Raw genomic sequence first — 6,595 nt, 5'->3', positions numbered from 1 at the left:
ATGCATATTTTTGCTTATAACTTCTGAATGGTTTGGCCAAAAATCACAAAACTGGTCTCTTTAGATTAGATGCAGCATGCCGAGTAGAATGATACCCAATTTTCCCATGTCAGCCATTTTGGGCGTCGGCCATTTTGAATTTTGTAGTAAAATGCTATATTTTACAAACGCATTGACGTATCGTTACGAAACTTGGTATGCTTCTTCGGCGCCATGCCCTGATGGTACTCAACAAGTTTGGCTTATAAAAAATTATAATGACATTTCTAAAAATGCTAAAAGCTTATGTTTACACTAGCCTATTGTAATGAAACTGGTTTTGCTAGATTCCTTGGATCATGCCGAGAACATCGATACCAATTTTGCCATAATTGGCTGAACTTCCTGTCCGCCATTTTGATTCATGTTGAAAACCTACTTTTTCGAACTCCTCCTAGACCGTTAGTCCGATTTTCACCAAATTTGACTTGGATCATCTTCAGACCAAGCTGGCAAAAAGTAATGGATTTCGTGCTGATATACGAAAAGGTATTTCACTGCCAAAGCTTTGACATATTTACACCAAACTTTGTATGTGCCATTGTCATCTCACACTGACCAGGCCACATAATTTCGGTAATTCCATCTATTGGTCAAGAGTGATAAACCATTCATTAACCATTAATTATGACATTTCCAAAAATGCTAATCATTTTTGATTGCATTAGCCTATTATAATGAAACTGGTCTCAAAATATTCCTTGGGTCATGCCGACAACATAGATACCAATTATGCCATTGTGGGCCGAACTTCCTGTCCGCCATTTTGATTTATGTTGAAAACCTACTTTTTCAAACTCCTCCTTGACTGTTGGTCCGATTTTCACTAAAATCGAATTAGATCATCATCAGACAGTGCTGACAAAAAGTTATGGATTTCGTGTTGATAGACAAAACCATTTTTGTATAGCGCCGCAACAAATTTGAGGCATAATGCCAGATTATGTCTGAGGCTGTATCTCTGCAAAGCTTTGACATATTGACACCAAACTTTGTGTGTGCCATTGTTACCTCACACAGAACACACCACATCGAATTGATAACAGCGCCACCTATTGGTCAAAAGTGATAAGCCATTCAATCATATTACGAGAAGTTTCAGCCATTTTGCTTCAAATTATCCTAAACTTGCTTTGATTACTCATTGTTGCAATTGGTCTGATGCTCCATGCCATGCTTAGCTATTCATTTTGCCTTTGGAGTGCTTGGCCCCTTAATTGTTGCTTGCAGCTATATTTGGAAATTGGTTTTGTTTTCCTAAGCTTACCTAAATTTATAGGTGCACTCACAGCGGGTGTTGCATTCATACGCACGCATACACAGCAGGTGAACTTTGACTAAACAATGGCATATTTTAACGTTTAGAATTTAATGGATGCATTATTAATTGATTAAAAACAAAAAATGACTGCCATCATTGCCCATATACCATATTTTTTGCGCAAAAGTAATGTAACATGCTCAAAGCCTAGTATTACTGCACCTTTGCACATTTATTTTGCAAGCACTGCTGTTTCCTTCAGGAAATGCAAATTTAGTTGATAGCAAGTGTAGCCTTATATGGCATGCATGGTATTAAAACATGCAGGCCGTAAACGTACCCAAGACTACTTGAAGAATATAAACAAACTATTTTTGCAATTGCATAGCGGTAACTTTTCAAAAGGTACACTTTTGTACCTTATTTACTCCCAAAGGTGCATATTTGTACCTTAAAAGTACATATTAGTACCTTTCAAAAGGGGACGATACCAGACAACTTTTGTACTTTTTTTTTTTCAGAGAGAGTGCATGTCAAAACACATATATAACACTTCTAAAAAGTTCTATACTTATATTTAACTTTTCTGTTTGTGCCTGATTGAAAATGAACCATAAGAGAAGAGATGTGCGCCGATAAGCTAATTAAATGTTTGAGGGGACCATGAGAAGACGAGTGGAGGGCTGAGCAGCTGAGATTATGAAGAGTGTGAGAGTTAAACTGAAAGAGCTAAAAGAAAGAAAGGAGACAGAGGGGATTAAGCTGTGAGAGAAAGAAAAGGGAGGGAGAGAGAGAAAAAGTGTATGTGTGTGTGTGTGTGTGTGTGTGACTTTGGGCAATATCCTGTTAGAGTGGAATGCAAATCTGTGTGATTGTGACCAGGGGCCTGGCACCACAGTTCACATACGCACGCCTGCCTCCCTTTCTCACTGTCCTCCTTATCCCATCAAAAGCCCTTTTTACCTGTCAGGTTTTTTTTCTCTTGCAAACATTTATAGAAACTGGCATGCTCAGTCCAGGTACCTCCAAAAAAAAACCCTGCACCGAGCCACCTGATGTAGCACGGTTTAGTGAGGCCCAAGGGGGGCGCCCATGGCAAGACTGACCTGAATAGTCTTCCAAACAAAACTACCATCAGGATCTTTAGAGCATCTGCAGAAAAAGGGCCAAGCATGCCTCTTAAAGGAGAAATTCACCCAAAAACCAGTGTTCACCGTGTGCTTAACCGTATTTTGTTCCTAACCCTCATTTATTATATGGAACGCAAAACTGCGTTATCTCACGTGGTATTTTTGTGTTGTTTTCCAGTATAAATATCTAAACATTATTAAATCAAGATACTTTTATGTGGGAGGTAATTACTTAAGATAGGCCCTATAAAGTCTTGTTTTGTGAAAAAAATGCTTAAAGCAAGAATGTTAAGTGAGTTAATGTTTTAAAACAAGAAATAAATCAAGAAAAGTAAACTTAATTCGAAGGGAAAACAAGATTACTTTTATTATCCCAGATATTTGTTATGCAGATATTTTTTCTTGTTTTAAGCAAGACCATTTTGATTTTTGATTTTTTTTTTTCAGAAAACAAGATCTTTGTCATTTTGCTTCTCATACATGTATCTTGAATTTTATTATTTTTATTTAAGATATTTGTACGGAAACGTGAAAAATAAAATACTAAAAGCAATAGTAAATAGCAAGAAATTATTATTATTTTTTTTTTTTTTTTGATAAGTCTAAAAAGCTATGAATGTGTGTATGTGCTATATTCTGAGTCTTCTGAAGTCATAATATTTAGTTTTATGTGAGGAAGAATACTTAATCTCTTCCACTCCACTGTGACTTTCAAATCTTATGTGCTACCGCATATTCAGACCTTTTCATATTACTTTTTAAAAAAAAAAATTTCACTTTAGCAGCTTGTCAGTCCTTGATCAGTCCAGGCTTTCATTGCATGGAAAAGAGCAGCATGAACCTCCTTCAAAAATGCTTTGACCAACCTGAGGGTGAGTGATTTTTGGCTAAACCAAGCCCTACTTTATTGCATCTCTGTTGTCTCACATTCTGTCATTTTAGTGCAATTAAAGAAAGCTCTTAAAGCTGAGATCTGTTGCGTGGTTTGTGACTTTTCACTCCGGAGGTGTTTGGTGGGGTCCGTTCCAGGCTGGAGTCTGCTTTAGGTAACCAATAAAAAGCTGAGACACTTTCATCTGTGGTTGATATTGTTCAGTCATCTTAGTCATGCGTTCCTCTCCCACGTCTTCGTGAGTCACGCCGGCTCTTTTTTAGGTCAATCTCATTTAAATGACCACCAGGAAGAAGTGGGAACCTGGTGGTTTACAAACGGACGTTTATGTGGAGGAAACGTTGCTGTTTTTTATTAGAAAATACCAAAGGAACCGTCTGGGACGCTCTTCAGAAGAGTTGAGAGGCTCCGTTTCAAAGGGCCTCTCCGCTGGCAAACTCTGATAGGAACTGATCTCAAGTGCATGTTGGGAAGCATGTTTGAGTCTAATGGGTTAATTAGCTCAGAGTGTTGCTCTGTCTGCTGAGATTTAGCCTGCCGATGTCGTAACATGACTGTTTAAGGGGGCTGATCTCTGCTTTAAAGCAATATTCTGGGTTAAATACTTCAGTTCTGTCAACGGCATCTGAGACGTGCTGTTGATTCAGTAGCACACTTACAGAACTTAAGCGGAGCCTACAGGCCGATTGCTCTGGAATATTTCAAAACATTATTTTGGTTATAGCATTTACAGGTTAACTTTGATGTGTTACTGAAATAAAGTATATCAAATCAGTCTCATATGAATACATGCAATGACTTTAAAACAGTGTAGCAGTTGCACATTCATTTGTGCTAATAAGTGGATGAACTTTTGTGTGTTATTGGCATAATTTATTTCATGTAAACAGTGCTTTATAGATAGTTATCAAATGTTTATAAAACAGTCTCATACGAACACATGCAATGACTAAAACAGTGTAGCAGTGGCACATTTATTTGTGCTAATTAGTGGATAAACGTTTGTGTTATTGATGTCATTTTTTCACGTAAGCATTTTTTCAGTGCTTTATGGATAGTTGTTAAAGTAAAAAAATCCATTAAAAATATTTAAAAAAAATATATAAAAGTCAAGTTACATTTACAGGTTACAGTTTTCAAAAAAAAAAAAAGTTAGTTTATGCTTAAAACAAGAAAAAAATCAACGTATTTTTCTGTTTTCCCCTTTTCTTGTTTTAAGAATGAACTCACTTAATTTTGATAAGATATTAAGCCCTGTTTACTGAAAAATGTATCAAAATTAAAGCGAGTTTATGCTTAAAACAAGAGGAAAAAAATATATAGGAAAAATAAACAACTCAAAGGGTCAACAGGATTATTTTTCTGTTTTCCCCTTTTCTGGTTTTAAGCATAAACTCACTTAATTTGGATCAGTTTTTCAGTAAACAAGCAGTGTTTGAAACAGTATAATAGTTGCGCGTTTAACATTCATTCATGCTAATTGCTGTAAACAGTTTTAATTTGTTTTTACAAACTGAGAAATGAGTTTAAATCACTTTTTCATTATTGACAGCTGCTGCTCATTGACCTTTACTACACTTAACACAGAATATTGCTTTAATGAAATGTGGGTGTCTATCTTTACTTTTTCCCACTTTTTTGGTATTTGTTTGCTCTTGTTTTGTGTTTGTTTTTAAATTGGCATTCGCCACATTGCAGTTAATTGGATTGAGCCGCAGAATCCCAGATTTGGAGCTGTACTCCAAACAGAAGCACTCTTCAGAGTTGACTTGGTAATTCGGTCCAGCTCTGTATGGTTTTGTATGGTCTCTGTTGCAAAACAGCAGCAGCACTCCATGCCCTCAGCCCCTGAAAGGAAGCCCAGGGCCATGCTGGTTAGTGCAAACTCCCCGAGGATCAGAGCAGGAAGAAAACAAGCCGAGAGAACATCCTCTGGTGTGATTGACACGGCGCTGGCTTGTCAGCTCCAGTCTGCTTGTGTCTAAAGAGATGGCTTGGGAAAATCAGTTGAATGAAAACACACCGTGTGCAATGTTTAGCTTGTTTTTAACAAAATCCAGTGCTCTGCGCAATGGAAAGTAAGCGATGCACTGCATTGGCCAGCTGCGAGTTTGAGTTTTCGCAGTCAGCTTAATCATCTCCTTCTTCTCTTCATCCTACACTTTCCACACAGTTCAGAGACGCCAACGGGCGACACTCCCTGTGTTACACGGGTTGCTTGGAAACCGGCGCATTGGGAGCGTATAGTGCAACACACAGAGGCACAGGATGCAGTACACACAGAAAAACACGCGCTCAAAGCCCACGTGTGGACAGCATCCTCCAGACGCTCATGAAGATGTCCCACGGACTTCTGCTGGATTTTACAGTGCTGGATTTTGGCTGTCTGTTGGTAACAAGAGCACCATTGTGTGATGTGATGTTTCGGTTTGAAGTCATTGAGTTATGTACACATAAGAATGTAGACTTAGGATATAATTAAATTAATTTATTGCGCTCCAAAAATATTTGGGCCTAAATTTAAGATTTATGTATTTGAATTGCATATAAAATTCCCATCCATTTGGACACGGTTTTAGCATAAACAACCAAATAAACTTTGCATGCATCATATAAACATGTGATGCATATTTGTCAGTCATGCATAAATAAAGCAGGTAAGAAACTTACCGCAGGTACGATTTCTGCGCTCAAAAAATCATGCTATTGTCTATTAACTATTTGCAACTATTTGATTTTTAAATAGTCCTATTTATTAAAATTGCTCAGAATCAGCATGAATCTGTTCATTGTGAAAACTGTTAAATTAATTCAGTAAAAAAGCATAAACATGGTTAAAATATAGCTAACTGTGGAATATTCATGTTAAAACGTAGAAACAAATTGGATTTATTGATGATAAATATATAAATCTGGATGTTGTGTATTTAAAACATTAATTTCATTAGTATTATTACAGAAATCTAACCGGTTTCAATTATGTATGCCCGACAAATATTCATCACATTGTTTATTAGATTATGTTAAAACTGTTATCCAAATGGATGTAAATTTTATAATTCTATATATTATTACATATAATTATATATAAGATATTATTATATGTGACTCTGGAGCACAAAAGCAGTTTTAAGTCGCTGGGGTATATTTGTAGCAATAGCCAAAAATACATTGTATGGGTCAAAATTATAGATTTTTCTTTTATGCCAATAATCATTAGGATATTAAGTAAAGATCATGTTCCATGAAGATATTTTGTAAATGTACTACTGT

General features: G+C 36.4%; 2 long non-coding RNA genes across 3 annotated transcripts in view; one reads left to right on the top strand and one right to left on the bottom strand.

The window, feature by feature from the left end:
• Positions 1-2,854, bottom strand: part of LOC107670993 (uncharacterized) — a 17,102-nt gene extending 14,248 nt beyond the window's left edge. Inside the window, exon 1 of the long non-coding RNA XR_001632144.1 lies at positions 2,786-2,854. This is a non-coding gene — a long non-coding RNA (uncharacterized LOC107670993). The remainder of the gene's footprint in view (positions 1-2,785) is intronic.
• Positions 1-6,595, top strand: part of LOC107670992 (uncharacterized) — an 18,169-nt gene that overhangs the window by 9,380 nt on the left and 2,194 nt on the right. The window contains exons 3-4 of one of the 2 annotated variants that reach the window (XR_001632142.1): positions 3,213-3,302; positions 5,496-5,714. This is a non-coding gene — a long non-coding RNA (uncharacterized LOC107670992). The remainder of the gene's footprint in view (positions 1-3,212; positions 3,303-5,495; positions 5,715-6,595) is intronic. The other variant, XR_001632143.1, reaches the window with a different exon arrangement.

This window comes from Sinocyclocheilus anshuiensis, unplaced genomic scaffold (genome assembly GCF_001515605.1).
Source record: "Sinocyclocheilus anshuiensis isolate Anshui unplaced genomic scaffold, SAMN03320099.WGS_v1.1 scaffold332, whole genome shotgun sequence".
NCBI classification, from domain to species: domain Eukaryota; kingdom Metazoa; phylum Chordata; class Actinopteri; order Cypriniformes; family Cyprinidae; genus Sinocyclocheilus; species Sinocyclocheilus anshuiensis.
The sequence above is the reverse complement of the archived record's forward strand: the minus strand, read 5'-3'. Positions and strand labels throughout refer to the sequence as shown.